Source organism: Zootoca vivipara, chromosome 9 (assembly GCF_963506605.1).
Source record: "Zootoca vivipara chromosome 9, rZooViv1.1, whole genome shotgun sequence".
In the NCBI taxonomy this organism is placed as follows: domain Eukaryota; kingdom Metazoa; phylum Chordata; class Lepidosauria; order Squamata; family Lacertidae; genus Zootoca; species Zootoca vivipara.
The window spans coordinates 3,068,243-3,082,346 of record NC_083284.1 but is presented as its reverse complement, the minus strand read 5'-3'; the positions used below and the strand labels follow the sequence as shown (position 1 = coordinate 3,082,346).

At 48.7% G+C, this 14,104-nt stretch overlaps 1 protein-coding gene across 1 annotated transcript in view; it reads left to right on the top strand.

The window, feature by feature from the left end:
• Nucleotides 1-6,217: 6,217 nt before the first annotated feature.
• Nucleotides 6,218-14,104, top strand: part of ADISSP (adipose secreted signaling protein) — a 64,575-nt gene continuing 56,688 nt past the window's right edge. Inside the window, exon 1 of the mRNA XM_035103693.2 lies at nucleotides 6,218-6,312. The gene's annotated coding sequence lies outside the window, so the exon portion shown is untranslated. The remainder of the gene's footprint in view (nucleotides 6,313-14,104) is intronic.

The window sequence follows — 14,104 nt, the reverse complement described above, 5'->3', positions numbered from 1 at the left end:
TAGGCAAATGCCCGGGGGAGAAGGCTATCAATGGATACTAGCCACAATCGGCATGTTCTCCTTCCACTGCCAGAGGCGTGATGCCTCTAAATGCCCATTGCTGGGAATCGTAGGCTGGCAAAGCTAAACATACCCATCTTCTTCAACCGTTCCTCATATGGCTTGGTTACCCGACCCTTGATTGTCTTGGTTGCCCTCCTCTGCACACCTTCCAGCTTGTCAACATCCTTCTTAGATTGTGGTGCCCAGAACTGGACACTGGACTCTAGATGGGGTCTGACCAAGGCCAATAGAGTGGGACCACCACTGAGCACTAAACTGTTGGTGCAGCCTAGAATAGCATTATACAATAGAGGGATGCGGGTGGCGCTGTGGTCTAAACCACAGAACCTCTTGGGCTTGCCGATCAGAAGGTCGGCGGTTTGAATCCACGCAACGGGGTGAGCTCCCGTTGCTCGGTCCCAGCTCCTGCCAACCTAGCAGTTCGAAAGCACGTCCAAGTGCAAGTAGATAAATAGGGACCGCTACAGCGGGAAGGTAAACGGCGTTTCCGTGCACTGCTCTGGTTCGCCAGAAGCGGCTTTGTCATGCTGGCCACATGACCTGGAAGCTGTACGCCGGCTCCCTCGGCCAATACCGCGAGGTGAGCGTCACAACCCCAGAGTCGGTCACGACTGGACCTAATGGTCAGGGGTCCCTTTACCTTTAGAATAGCAATCAGCTTTTATTTATTTTTTGCTGCTGCTGCTGCTGCATCATCACACTGTTGACCTATGGTAAGCTACTGGTCTACTAAGACCCCTAGAACCTTTTCACATGTACTACTGTCAAGCCAGGTGTCCCCCATCTCATATTTGTGCAGCTGGTTCTTCCTTCCTAAGTGAACAACCTTGCATTTGTCCCTGCTGAAACTCATTTTGTTAGTTTGGTCCCGGTTCTCCAACCAATCTGTTACGGTCATCTTGAACCCCGATTCTGTCTTCTGGGGCATTAGCTATCCTTCCCAGTTTGGTATCATTGTCAAATTTGCTGAGAATCCCCTCAATTCCTTTGTCCAAATTGTTCATAAAGACGCTGAACAATGGGTCCGGGAGAGAAACTTGTCACTTTCCCCCAAGATGACGAGGGACCACTATCCTGATTTCTGCCTTCTGTGTGACCTGGAGCCTTGTTTCCAGAACCCCAGGTGCCATTTGCTCCCATAGACTGTATCTCATATCATCATCTCATTTGCTCTGCTTTCCTTGATCTCTGGGGCTCTGGGGAGGCATCATGGCGAAACCCAACCTCCCCCCTCCCCATGAAAGGCAAAGACGTCGGGCCCAGCAAAGGAAACAGGGAGACCAAGGCTGTTGATGACTAATGGGATGAAGAAACAAGACCCCTCTCTCGGCTACAGACCATCCATTAGTGAATTATGGATTCTGATGAGATTACCCAAGTTATTCTGGGCTGCCGGGAGCAGAAAACAGATCGCTCCTTGCTGCTTCTGGGAGACAAATTTGTTTTCTCAAGTGCAGTGCGGTGGGGTGGCAAGTGGTTGCACAAAGCACATTTTGGTGACTGGCTGCGGAGGCAGACCGTAGTCACAACAACGCTTGACATGGGGACATTTTTATAGACTAATTGGAATGGTAGAGTTGGAAGGGAGCCAGAGGGTCATCGAGTCCAACCCCCTGGAATGCAGGGGTCACAGCTAAAGCTGTGCGATGTGATCCATGAGAGGCAGTCAAGTACAACATTCCTTGTAATGTTAGAGAAGACATGCGAGGGAATGTTTGGTCCAGCCAGTCAAAACTTCCTGTTCCTCCTGGCTGCAGCATCCTTCCTTTTGCATGTGATAGAAGGTGGGTGTGACCTCACCTGTGCAGGTAACAAAAGGATGAGTCATGCAGCAAGCTTCCCTCTCTTTCTGACTTCCTTCTTTGTTTGACCAGCTTTTGGCTAGGACTGCTCCGCTAGCTCTCAGCTAGCAGAAGCACTGGGATTATTCCCCCATATGGGGGTAGATCCACATGTACATATTTGTAACTAAGTCTGCCTTCAGGAATCCAACTGTGAACTGATGTGAGTAAACTTCCTTTATTGACTCTGAATAAGATTGCCGCGTCTTTATTCTTTTAAGAGGGATTCACGGGAACTTACCAGGAACATACAGTTCAATCTGAAGACAGATTGAATTGTATAATAGTGAGAGGCTCACACGAGCCTGCAACCAGCTATCTGCTGTGCATGTAAAAGGGGAATGTAAACTCTGCTTATCAAGGAACTTGATAAGCAATATATCCTCTCCTGCCGCCCTGAACATTCCCACAAAAGTGTCCCTAACAGAAGGTCCTCCAGTCTCTGCTTGAACACCCGCCTTGCATGGGAGTCAATTTCACCACTGAACAGCTCTTACCACCAAAAACGTTATTCCTAATGTTTAGTCAAAATCTCTTTTCTTGTTATTGGAATCCATTGGTCTGGATCCTTCCTTCTGGAGCAAGAGAAATCAAGCTTGCTCCATCTTCCATGGGACAGCTCTTCCGATATTGGAAGATGGCTCTCATATCTTTAGTCTTCTTTTCTCCAAGCTAAACTAGACAGCCCGGGGTGATGCAGGGCTCTCCGTGGGTGGGGCTTCAGACAGGATGATGCTGGAGCTGATGGGAATCGTAGTCCATAATTTCTGAAAGGCACCAGATTGGGGAAGGCTGCAATAACTCCTCTGGCTTTTGAGATGTCCCTGGCATCGCCCACACACCTTCCAGGCTTTTTTCTGTAGCCATAAGGGGGAGACATGGTCCCCTTTGTAACTGAACTGTAAAAGAAAACAAGCTGAGATTTCTAGGGAGGTGAATTTGGAGGTGGGGTGGGGGCGGAGACCATCACTGGCCAATCCTATCCCAAACCAGCAATAGCATCTGCCTGTATCCTTGTCTGCATTTTAATCTTTGCCCGCCTTCCACAGTTCTACTCTTTCCAGGCACTTGGTTGTGAAAGTTACCAAAAGCAGAGACACCTGGAGACTGAGTCACTCTCCCTTTGCCTCACAGCCTTCTCCTCCTTCATCTCTGGACTCCCAAGAGAGGTTCTTGGCATCTGCAAGGCTTCCGCCTTCGACTTTTTCAGAGCTTGTTGGGGACAAGGACATGAGTTCCAGGCTGCTCTCTCCAGGCGGCCTCAGTTAGGCACGCAGGAGGGGTTGAGAGAGCTCTGAGCTCCTTTGACTGCCCATGGAGGTGCAGGTCAATTCTGTGTCCAGGGCAGCTGTCTACCAGCTGCATCTGATACGTAGGCTGAGACCCTCCCTGCCTGCGGACTGTCTAGCCAGAGTGGTGCATGCTCTGGTTATCTCCCGCTTGGACTACTGCAATGCGCTCTACATGGGGCTACCTTTGAAGGTGACTTGGAAACTGCAATTAATCCAGAATGCGGCAGTTAGACCAGTGATTGGGAGTGGCTGCTGGGACCATATAACACCAGTCCTGAAAGACCTACATTGGCTCCCAGGACGTTTCCGAGCATAATTCAAAGTGTTAGTGCTGACCTTTAAAGCCCTAAACGGCCTCGGTCCTGTATACCTGAAGGAGCGTCTCCACCCCCATCATTATGCCTGGACACTGAGATCCAGCGCCGAGGGCCTTCTGGTGGTTCCCTCACTGTGAAAAGTGAGGTTACAGGAACCAGGCAGAGGGCCTTCTTGGTAGTGGTGCCTGCCCTGTGGAACGCCCTCCCATCAGATGTCGAGGAAATAAGCAACTATTTTACTTTTTAAAGACACCTAAAGGGAAGTTTTTAATGTTGAATGCTGTATTGTGTTTTTAATATTCTGCTGGGAGCCGCCCAGAGTAGCTGGGAAAACCCAGCCAGATGGGTGGGGTATAAATAATAAATAATAATAATTATTATAATTATTGGGAAGGGCAAACAAGAACACTGAGAAAAAATCCCAGGGGTGTGGCTAGTAATCGCAAAAAGTACAAGATGATCCAGCACTTGTACATTTGTGAAGTGGCCCTCTGCATAAACTTGCCCAGAATTAACCATTATTCAGCAACCTAAATTTGCCTGTTGTCTTTGTGACAGCATCTTAAACCTAGACAGCATCTTAAAAAGCAGAGACATCACCTTGCCGACAAAGGTCCGTACAGTTAAAGCTCTGGTTTTCCCAGAAGTGATGTAAGGAAGTGAGAGCTGAACCATAAAGAAGGCTGATCGCCGAAGAATTGATGCTTTTGAATTATGGTGCTGGAGGAGATTCTTGAGAGTCCCATGGCCTGCAAGAAGATCAAACCTATCCATTCTGAAGGAAATCAGCCCCGAGTGCTCACTGGAAGGACAGATCCTGAAGCTGAAGCTCCAATACTTTGGCCACCTCATGAGAAGAGAAGAATCCTTGGAAAAGACCCTGATGTTGGGAAAGATTGAGGGCACAAGGAGAAGGGGACGACAGAGGACGAGATGGTTGGACAGTGTTCTCGAAGCTACGAACATAAGTTTGACCGAACTGTGGGAGGCAGTGGAAGACAGGAGTGCCTGGCGTGCTCTGGTCCATGGGGTCACGAAGAGTCGGACACGACTAAATGACTAAACAACAACAAATTTGCCTGAATCCCATCTGGAAATTGCAAATCTGGAAGCACCCAGGAGCCAGGGGAAAACTTGATGGCTGTTCCACATATTCCATCTGAAGAAGGACGAAATGCAGATGCTAGGATCTGTGGGTTCAAGATCAGTCATCCCCCCCCAACTTTTTGTGCTTATTATCACATTTCTATCCCATTTCTCTTTCCAGGAGCTCAAGTTGGCATACATAGTTCTCTCTGTCCTCATTTAATCCCCACAGCAACCCTGTGGGATAGGTTAGGCCGAGAAGCAGTGACTGGTTCAAGGTCACACTCAGTGAGCTTCATGGCCAAGTGGGGATTTGAGCCCTGGTCTCCCAGGTCCAAGTCTGATACTTTTAACCGCTATGCTACTCTCTTGACCACCTATCCAACCTGATGAAAAGTTTTTGAGAACTCAGCTTTACCAGCAGAGGTGATTTCCCCACTGGCTTTTAGAGAGAGCCTTGCTTGCTGCAGCTCAGTTAGTTAGAGTGTGATGCTTATAGTGCTAAGGTTGCAGGTTTGGGATAGCTGCTGGAATGATGGTTACAGGTAGGTAGCCGTGTTGGTCTGACGTAGTCAAAACAAAAATAAAAAAATCCTTCCAGTAGCACCTTAGAGACCAACTAAGTTTGCCATGGGTATGAGCTTTCGTGTGCATGCACACTTCTTCAGATACCACAAAAGCCCATACCTATGACAAACTTAGTTGGTCTCTAAGGTGCTACTGGAAGGATTTTTTTTTTTAATTTTGCTGGAATGATGTGTAGGAAGACGGTGGAGGGCGGAGCCCATGCATTTTGTGTTTATATCTTACATTTTTATGCTGTGAACCACTCTGAGATCTTTGGGAGAAGGGAAGTATGCAAATTTAATAAATGACGAAGATGGTAGCAATAATAACAACAAACAGTTTCTTTTTTCTGGAAAAAAAAGGTGGGGGAACTCACCACAAAGTTCGTGCAGCGGCTAACTCTGTGATTAATAAACTCAAGCAGAGAATGATCTGGATTAGAAATGGCCACTGCTGCTTTATTGATTACAGATATAGTAGGTGGATTTTTGGTCAGGCACTGGATGCATATCCTGTTCCAGCCCCCATCCCCGGGGGGGGGGGGAATTAATTATTTAATTTAGAAAAGGTAAGGAACTCAGTTCCCCCATGTTCCTGCTCAAACAACCCCCGCCCCCGATAATAAACATAAAACAGCAGCAGCAGCAGTACCTGACTTATTCCTGCAGCAGAAGGTGCAGTAACGGAGCGGGGATGGTCCCGGCCGGCAGATCAATGGGGAAAAGAGCCTGGGGTTGTTGTACTGCACATATTGTCCTTTTCGCATCGCGCGCGCTCCATTCCCACGTGCAGCCGCACCCGCGAGCGGCCCCCCGCGCATTGCAACATTTCCCGCCTTTGCCATTGGCCGAGTCTTTCCCGCCTCGGCCACGCCCCGCGTTCTAAAGGCAGTTCCGCCCCGCCCCCGCGCTCCACCCCCGCCGTTCCGCCGGGCCCCGCCTCCGCCTCCCAGTTCTCCCACCCGCCATTGGCCGAAGGGCCTCTCGGCTGCGGCCAATCAGGAGGAGCCTCGCCCTCTTTGTTGCCCGGGCCAATGAGCGGCGGCGAGGGCGGGGCGTCTCCGAGCTCTGGGTCTGCGGGTGGGAGAGAGGCTCGAGCAGGAAGGACCTGGCCGGCCACGCCGCTGACCTCTCCGCTGCGCCAGCCGTGAGTGCACCAAACCCCTTCCTCCTCCTCCTTGCTCGCCCTCGGTCGCATTCACACGTTCAGCTGCCTGTGATCGCAAGCGTCCACGTGTCTGCGCTACTAAGGGGTAACGGTAGCAATAAGGGAGAACAATAGCGTGCTTTGCGTCGGGGGAAAGGGTCTCTGCCCCGCAAACTCTGAAAGTTTGATTTGTGGTTGTTGTTTTTTGGGGGCGGGGTGAGTGTCAAGGCTCAGGCGCGACCCGACAGAAGCCACGTGCTTCAGAGGACCCTGGTCTCATTTTGTGTATACAAGGTTTTGTGTGAGTGTTTTTATTATAAAGGGAGGGAGTTAACTAGGTTAGATCCTTCTAGCGTCTGCCGTTGTGATTCCTCCTTTCTCTAGCTCTCTGCCCCGTGCTTCTTAATGCAGCTTTAAGCCTCTATATTTATGTTATTGTTATTATTACCAGTTTTTTTCTCTGATATACTTTTGTCCATTTTCTGTATTTATTTTCCCCGATTTGAACTATAAAATGGTGATTTTATTAGAGTACCCCTAAACCTTTTTTTTAAAGAGAGAAAAAAAGCACTGACTATTAGTATTTTTAATTTGTTTATTACCAGCTCTTTGCCCTAAGGTTCCGGGGCGGGTTGCAGCACACCACTCTCTTCCTCTCATCTGCTGTTAGGCTTGCTTTCTTTTTAAGCTAGAAAGCCATGCTGCTCTCTTGCACTGGTAGTTTCCCCCTGACAGAAACTCCCCAAAGCCTTCCTTCCTTTGTGAAATGGATGTTTTGCTTTCTCCACGCAGATACATTCAAGGTGCCTTGCCCCGTGACATTATTGTGGGGAGATTGTGAGCTTTCACAAGCAGGTCCTGCACTAAAGTGAGCAGCAGTCTTCTGGGTACCACAGCACCCTTTTTTGTGATTGCACTAGTGGTAGCTGACCTAAGGTGTGCACCTGCCCTCCTGATCCAGCCTGCCTCCTGCCCCCTTGACCTTTCCCTCCCACCTGCAGTTTGCCACATGGCCAATAAATGGGGGCACACAGAGGGTGGGATGGGATGGGGTCTCTTGTGCCCGCTCTCTGCTTCCAGCATGCCTGTTTCCCCTCCTCTCCCCGTCTTCCTCATAGCAGTGCCATGGTACCAGGTGCCATCCACTTTCTTCCAGGTCCTCTTGCCAGGCTCCTTGAGAAGGTGTTTTGCCCCAGATCCGTAGAACCAAGTGCGAGGGGCAGAGTGGTTGCTTCTCGATCAGGGGTGCAGATCTGGATCTACTAGCAGATCTCGGGGTGATTTTGCAGCGGGATTTCTGGCGCCCTGGTTGTTTAAGTACATCAGCAAAATGCCACCCCTCCTGCCCCAAATTGTGCTTCTGAGATGAAGGAATATCGGAGTTGCTTTTTGTGTGGAAAATCCGCGGACACCCATCAGGTTTTGATGCTCACAGGAAGCTCTTTGACTAAAACTTGTTTTTAATTCTAAGTGTGGTTCTCTTGCGTCAGGCTATGCTTAGTGGATCTTGGGACTTTAGAAGGGGGACCTCAGTGTGAGCTAGAGCTAGGCAGTGACCTTAGAAAGGGGGTTCTTGGGAGGGAGGTTGCACAAGATGGAGGGGAGCACCTGTATGTGCTTCTTCTTCTCTTTTGCCCTAACCGCCCATGCTTTAAACATGCCCTTTTTCTTCTTCTGCTGCTGCATCTCTTAACAGCTTTCTGGGAGCTGTTCCATACTTCCTGCCTTGTGCTGCCCTTCCTCTTTCCTGATATATTATCAGTTTTTTGCCGCCTCCTGCTCCAAGTGCAGTGGGCGCTGAGTGGCCCTCTCTTGTCCATGAACCTGCTGCCCTTTGCCCCTTTTCCCGCGACACTGAATTTGGTGCAATACAGCCTTTGATGCCACGGTGCCATTCTGCCCAAACCCATTTGCCTCGGCTCCTACCTCTGAGCAAAATTCCGGCTGATGTTCTGCTTCCCGTTCCTCCTTGATCTCTCACCTGCTTCTTGCTCCGGACTCCTGTCTTTGCCTTTGGGGAAATATTTGTAGGGGGATCCGGTTGGCACAGAGAGCGTAGGAAAAGGCAGGTACGCAGGAAGGCGTAGTTTAGACTGGAAGTGCTAGTGAGGTTAGAGAGAATATGCTCCAGTTCTGTCTGCCCCAAATGCATTTTATAGGCTGTGATATTCCTGTTGCATTTCGGCTGATTTGGGTGGGAGAATCAGTCAATTAACTCCTTTTTAACAAGCAGTTCCTTTGTTTTGTTTTGGTACTGCAGCTTGGCATGCAGAGAAGAATGATTTCACAAAACAGGAACACAGGTTTTAATCGGCAAACAAAGTGAAATAAAGCATCAGTTGATTACTTGGCATGATCAAATCTTATTGTAGTTGAGACTTAAGGCCACACATCTTGTATTTATAATACGTTACTCTGGTCCTTTTGTTAACTGTGGCTATAGGAACTGAGAGAACGAAAAATATTAAAGACGTTCTTTTCTTTATTGGCCTGGTTCACACATAATTGTAAGCCATGGTTTGTTTAACTGCTAACATTTTATTTAAAAAAGGACCATTACTTCTTTCTCCAATGTAATTACTAGTTGTCCATCTGCTTTTCCTTCATGCCTTTGTAGCTTGGTGAGTGTTTGGGACGGGATTGCTGAACAAACCATGGTTAAGGAAGGATGTTGGACTGGCACATAACTCAAAGCAGCTGTTTAAAGTAAAGATTTGTCAGCCAAAAACAAACCATAGCTTCAAATGGTGGTTTGTGGGCAGTAAACATACCATAGTTAAGTTGCCAGGTAAAATTCACACATAATCCTAAGACACGCCAAAGTATTGGAGCCTCAGCTTCAGGATCTGTCCTTCCAGTGAGCACTCGGGGCTGATTTCCTTCAGAATGGGTAGGTTTGATCTTGCAGTCCATGGGACTCTCAAGAGCAGGCACCCCCAAACTGCGGCCCTCCAGATGTTTTGGCCTACAACTCCCATGATCCCTAGCTAACAGGACCAGTGGTTGGAGAAGATGGGAATTGTAGTCCAAAACATCTGGAGGGCCGAAGTTTGGGGGTGCCTGCTCAAGAGTCTCCTCCACACCATAATTGGGGTACAATTACCCAAATAACACTGATAGATAATTTCATTTACCCAGAACAATGCCTAGACAAAGAATGGATTTCTCCTCCCTAGACACCAAATGTGTTTTGACCCCCTCCAAGGGAGCAAGATACCAAAACCCACACATGCACCCTCGACTACCTCGATCAGTGGAAATGGCACAGCTGCAAGTGCTACGTAATGCCCGCTCTGTATTTGTAAGCACTCGGTCGTTTAGTCTAGCAGCGCATAAACTTTTCTAACTCCCCGCCAATTGAGATCAAGATGGCGACTTCACTGTACTCTTTTTGGTACCTGTTAAAAAACATTCTTATTTAGACAAGCCTGTCCAGACGCTTAGAAAGTTGAGGTAATTTTCATCTGTTTTAGTATTGTTAACTTTTGTATGTTTTAAAGTAGGGTTGCCAGTTTGTCTTAATTTCAATGTTTTATACAGTGGAATCTCGGTTTTCAAATGTAATCCATTCTGGAAGTCTGTTCAACTTTGAAAACCGAGGATCAAAGGGCTGTCCGCAAGTTCCATGGGGGAAATTGAGAAACATGCCTCGGAAGCCGTTCAACTTCTGAGGCACGTTCGAAAATAGAAGCATTCACTTCTGGGTTTTTGGTGTTCAGCTTCTGAAACGTTCGGCATCGGAGACATTTGAAAACCGAGGTTCGACTGTATTCTGTAAACCAGAGGGTGGTGTTTTTTTGTTTACAATCAAGTGGTATATGAATTTTATTAAATTAAATAAATAAACATGCAATCTTTCACCAAAGGTGAGCCAGTTGCGTGATCTCTTTAGATGATCAGGTGACCAGAATGAATACAATGCAGAGCATTGTTTTTTGCTTTTTTTGTTGCTTTTTTGGGTTTTGTGGGTTTTTCTTTAGAGCAGTGTATAGTTAATTGCAGGGGTTTGGACTAGATGATCCTTGGTTTCCCTCCCAACTCTACAATTCTGCGATCCTCTATATTTTCTGCCCCTCCAACTCCAGCTGCTCTACCAACACTTCCTGAACCTGCCTTATTCTGTGTTTACCACCTGTGCCCAGTTATCTTCTCCAGACCCGAGCAATGCGGGGCAGTTCGTCTGTGAGGGTAGGAGTCATCCTTTCCTCTGTGTGAAAAATAATCTTCTCTATGTTGCAGACTCACCTTTGTAACTATATCCACAAGGTCATGTATACCAGGCTTGGCTGCAGTCCAGATCTGGTTAACGCTGTCTCTTTATGTCACTGAACATATTTTTCCTTCCCTGATTGTGTTACAAAACTTCTGTTAGATTTGGCCCGGAGACAGGCGATTGGTTTGAAGGGAGCTGAAAGCGGTTCGAAAGAGAGGAAGCTTTTCCCCACTTACAGTCATAGAATGGGAGAGTTGGGGTCCCAAGGGCCATCCATTCCAACCCCCTGCAATGCAGGAATCTCAGCTGAAGCATCTGGGACAGATGGCCACCCAACCTCTGCTTAAAAACCTCCAAGAAAGGAGAGACCTCCATCTTTCACGTGGCAGCCCTTTAGATCAGGCACCCCCAAACTCGGCCCTCCAGATGTTTTGGGACTACAAGTCCCATCATCCCTAGCTAGCAGGACCCAGTAGTCAGGGATGATGGGAATTGTAGTCCCAAAACATCTGGAGAGCCGAGTTTGGCGATGCCTGGTTTAGATATTTGAAGACGGCTCTCATATCTCTTCATAACTTCTCTTCTCCAGCTCCCTCGACCGTTCCTCATCAGGCCTGGTTTCTGATATAATTGGTAGAAATCTACAGCATGGGGTATTCACGTGGGAAAACAGTCAAGATCCACGGATCCCCAAGGGGTGGAGATTTCAGATACCATCTTGGCACCCAGGCATCTTCACTTGGGTGCAAAATATGCCTGGTGTGTGTTTGTGTGTATACATATATATGACACACTGTTGTGTGCATATTTTTGGAAATAAAGTTGGGGCCATTTAGACATGGTGGTCTCTCCCCTGCCCCCCCCCCCTCTGCTGGAATATCATAGTTCTGGCATCGCTTGGCGTGATCTCTTGAGCACATAGAGCGGCCTTCTTTCCCTCTACTCTAAGAGCCTGGCAAACAGCGAAGGTCAGTTCCCCTTCTCTCTTGCAGAAGGATACATCAGTTGTGTGCTGGGTAGAGGGACTTTAGTTTTAAAATGGAAGGACTATCTGATGGTAAGGGCCGTTGGTCAGTGGAAGCAGCTCCCTCATAAGGTTGTGGAGGTTTTTAAGCAGAGGTTGGGTGGCCACCTGTCTGGGATCCCTTATCTATGACATTGCAGAGGGTTGGGCTGGATGACCCCTGGGGTTTCCCTTCCAACCCCACCTTTCTATAAGCTTTCCTCTGAGCTCTTTTGCCTGACTCCAGGTGTGTGGGAATGGCTCATGTTAACCAGCACAGCCATCTTGGGTAGGGACAGAGGATGCGGGGGGGGGGGGGGGAAGGGCTGCATGAACCCTAAGGGGCAGTGGTGGTGTAGTGGTTAGAGTGTCTGGGAGAGCTGGGTTCGAATCCCTACTCAGCCATGAAACTCACTGGGTGACCTTGGGCCAAGTCACTGCCTCTCAGCCTTTAGGATTAAATGCGGGAGGGGAGACCCCTGTCCCCCACCTTGAGCTCCTTGGAGGAGAAGTTGGGATAGAAATGGAATAAAATAAATAAATACATTCCAGGTGCCCAGCTTTCTTTTTTAAGGGCAGGTCTCTAGCGTTTCTGATACCTAAAACGTCCAGACACTTGGTTGGTTGGTTGGTTGGTTGGCACCTGTCTGTCTTGAGAGACAATGGAGTTTGCCTCCGGGGGGTGAAGTCAAAACGTGCAGCATGGAAGTGACCTTTCCATGGTTTTTACAGGTATACTGTACCTCAGCAGGGAGGCTTTGTGTTGTTGTGGCTAAGAACCATTGATGGATTCCCTTGTTCAGGAAACTAGCTTCTTCTGCCTCGCCTTCCTTTAAATTCACCAAAGCGGCTGGTTTTTGCCCCTTCGCGTCCTGGTGGGTCCCAGCAGCCGTCCGCCATGGGCTTCTGCCAACACAGAAAAGGAAAGGGTGCATCCTATGCAGGTGAGGGTGTGCCAGGGTGGGCGAGGTGCCAGGCTCTGCAGCCGATGAGCCGGCTGCCAGCCGGTTGCTGCTGCCTTTGTCCTCTTCTCCTCCTGAATCTTCGCCGGAGATCTGGCTGGGATGCCCAAGAGTTGAGCCAAACGTTGGCTTTGATTTATTCTAATGGGAAACAAACCCCGTTTGCCCTCCACCACCCCTCCCTGCCAAGCTCTCTCTGTTCGCACAATGAAGCTGCCTCTGGAATTTTTGCTCTCCACCGGGGAACAACCAAGAATGTGCTGGCTGCAAAAGAGGCAAAAACATATTTGCAAGTGCTCTGCGCACCGGCGGCGCTTTCTGGGTGTAAAATTTCTGTTTAGCTCGCACGAGAAATGTGTTCTGGGAGTCACAGAAGAGTAGAGTTGGAAGGGACACCAAGAGTCATCTAGCCCAACCCCCTGCAAAATTTAGTCACGTAGAAAGTGGACATGATAGTGTTGTGGACATGATAGGGATTGTATACAGGGAACCAGGCAGAGGGCCTTCTCGGTGGTGGCCCCCGCCCTATGGAATGCCCTCCCAGCAGATGTCAAGGAAATAAACAACTATCCTACTTTTAAAAGACAACTGAAGGCAGCCCTGTTTAGGGAAGTTTTTAATGTTTAATGCTGTATTGTGTTTTTAACATTTGGTTGGGAGCTGCCCAGAGTGGCTGGGGAGGCCCGGCCAGATGAGCGGGGTATAAATAATATATTATTATTATTATTGTTATTGTTATTGTTATTATTTGTTGCTTGGTGCAGAGGAAGTCTGCCTCTGAATCGAGCCAGGGAGTCTAAATCCATCAGGCCTGCTGGGATCAGCTGGGATTCCTGCATTGCAGGGGTTGGACTAGATGACCCTCGGGATACCTTCCAGCACTCCAGTTCTATAACCAGTGTCTCACCCTTTGGTTTCATACAATCAGAATTGTTGGAAGGGACCACGAGGGTCATCTAGTCCATCCCCCTCGGGACTCCTTTGCCCGATGTGGTGCTCGAACCCACAACCCTGAGATTAAGGATCTTAGGCTCTACCGACTGAGCCATCAAGGTTGGATGGTTAAAAGCTAAAATTCCTTCTCTTTGTCCTTCTTCCCAGCCTGCGAGGGGAGGACATTAAACTAGATCATTGTTATAGAAAACCTCCCCCCCCCCCCGGCCCGGTGACCTTGTTGAAGAGTGGAAGGAGATTAACCTTCTTTCTCTTTCTGTGCCAAATAAATGGAGCAGGTCCTGCTTGGCGCTCGCCTTGCCTCTATCTAGGCTGCGTTCCTTTATTCTGCCAAAGGCATCCGAGGGTGTGGACTTTCGGTGAGAAGTTTTGGTTCCCGGAGCCCTTGCCTCCCGTTTGTGCAAGGAAAAGCATTCCCCGTGTGGCCTTATTGCGAGAGTGCAAAGTTGCCTCTTGCATCCTGATGGATGGAAGTGAGACGATGTTGTTGCCATGGCAACGGAAGCGACGACGTGCCTGGAAACCTCCTTCAAACTTTGAAGGTTTGATGAGGGCGGCAGCTGCGCCTTTTCTCAATTCAAAACTTTTGCAAGCTCCTTGAGGCAGGGACCAGTCTCTTCGGGAATGGCGTTCCGTGTTTGCATCGATGGTGGTGCAGCA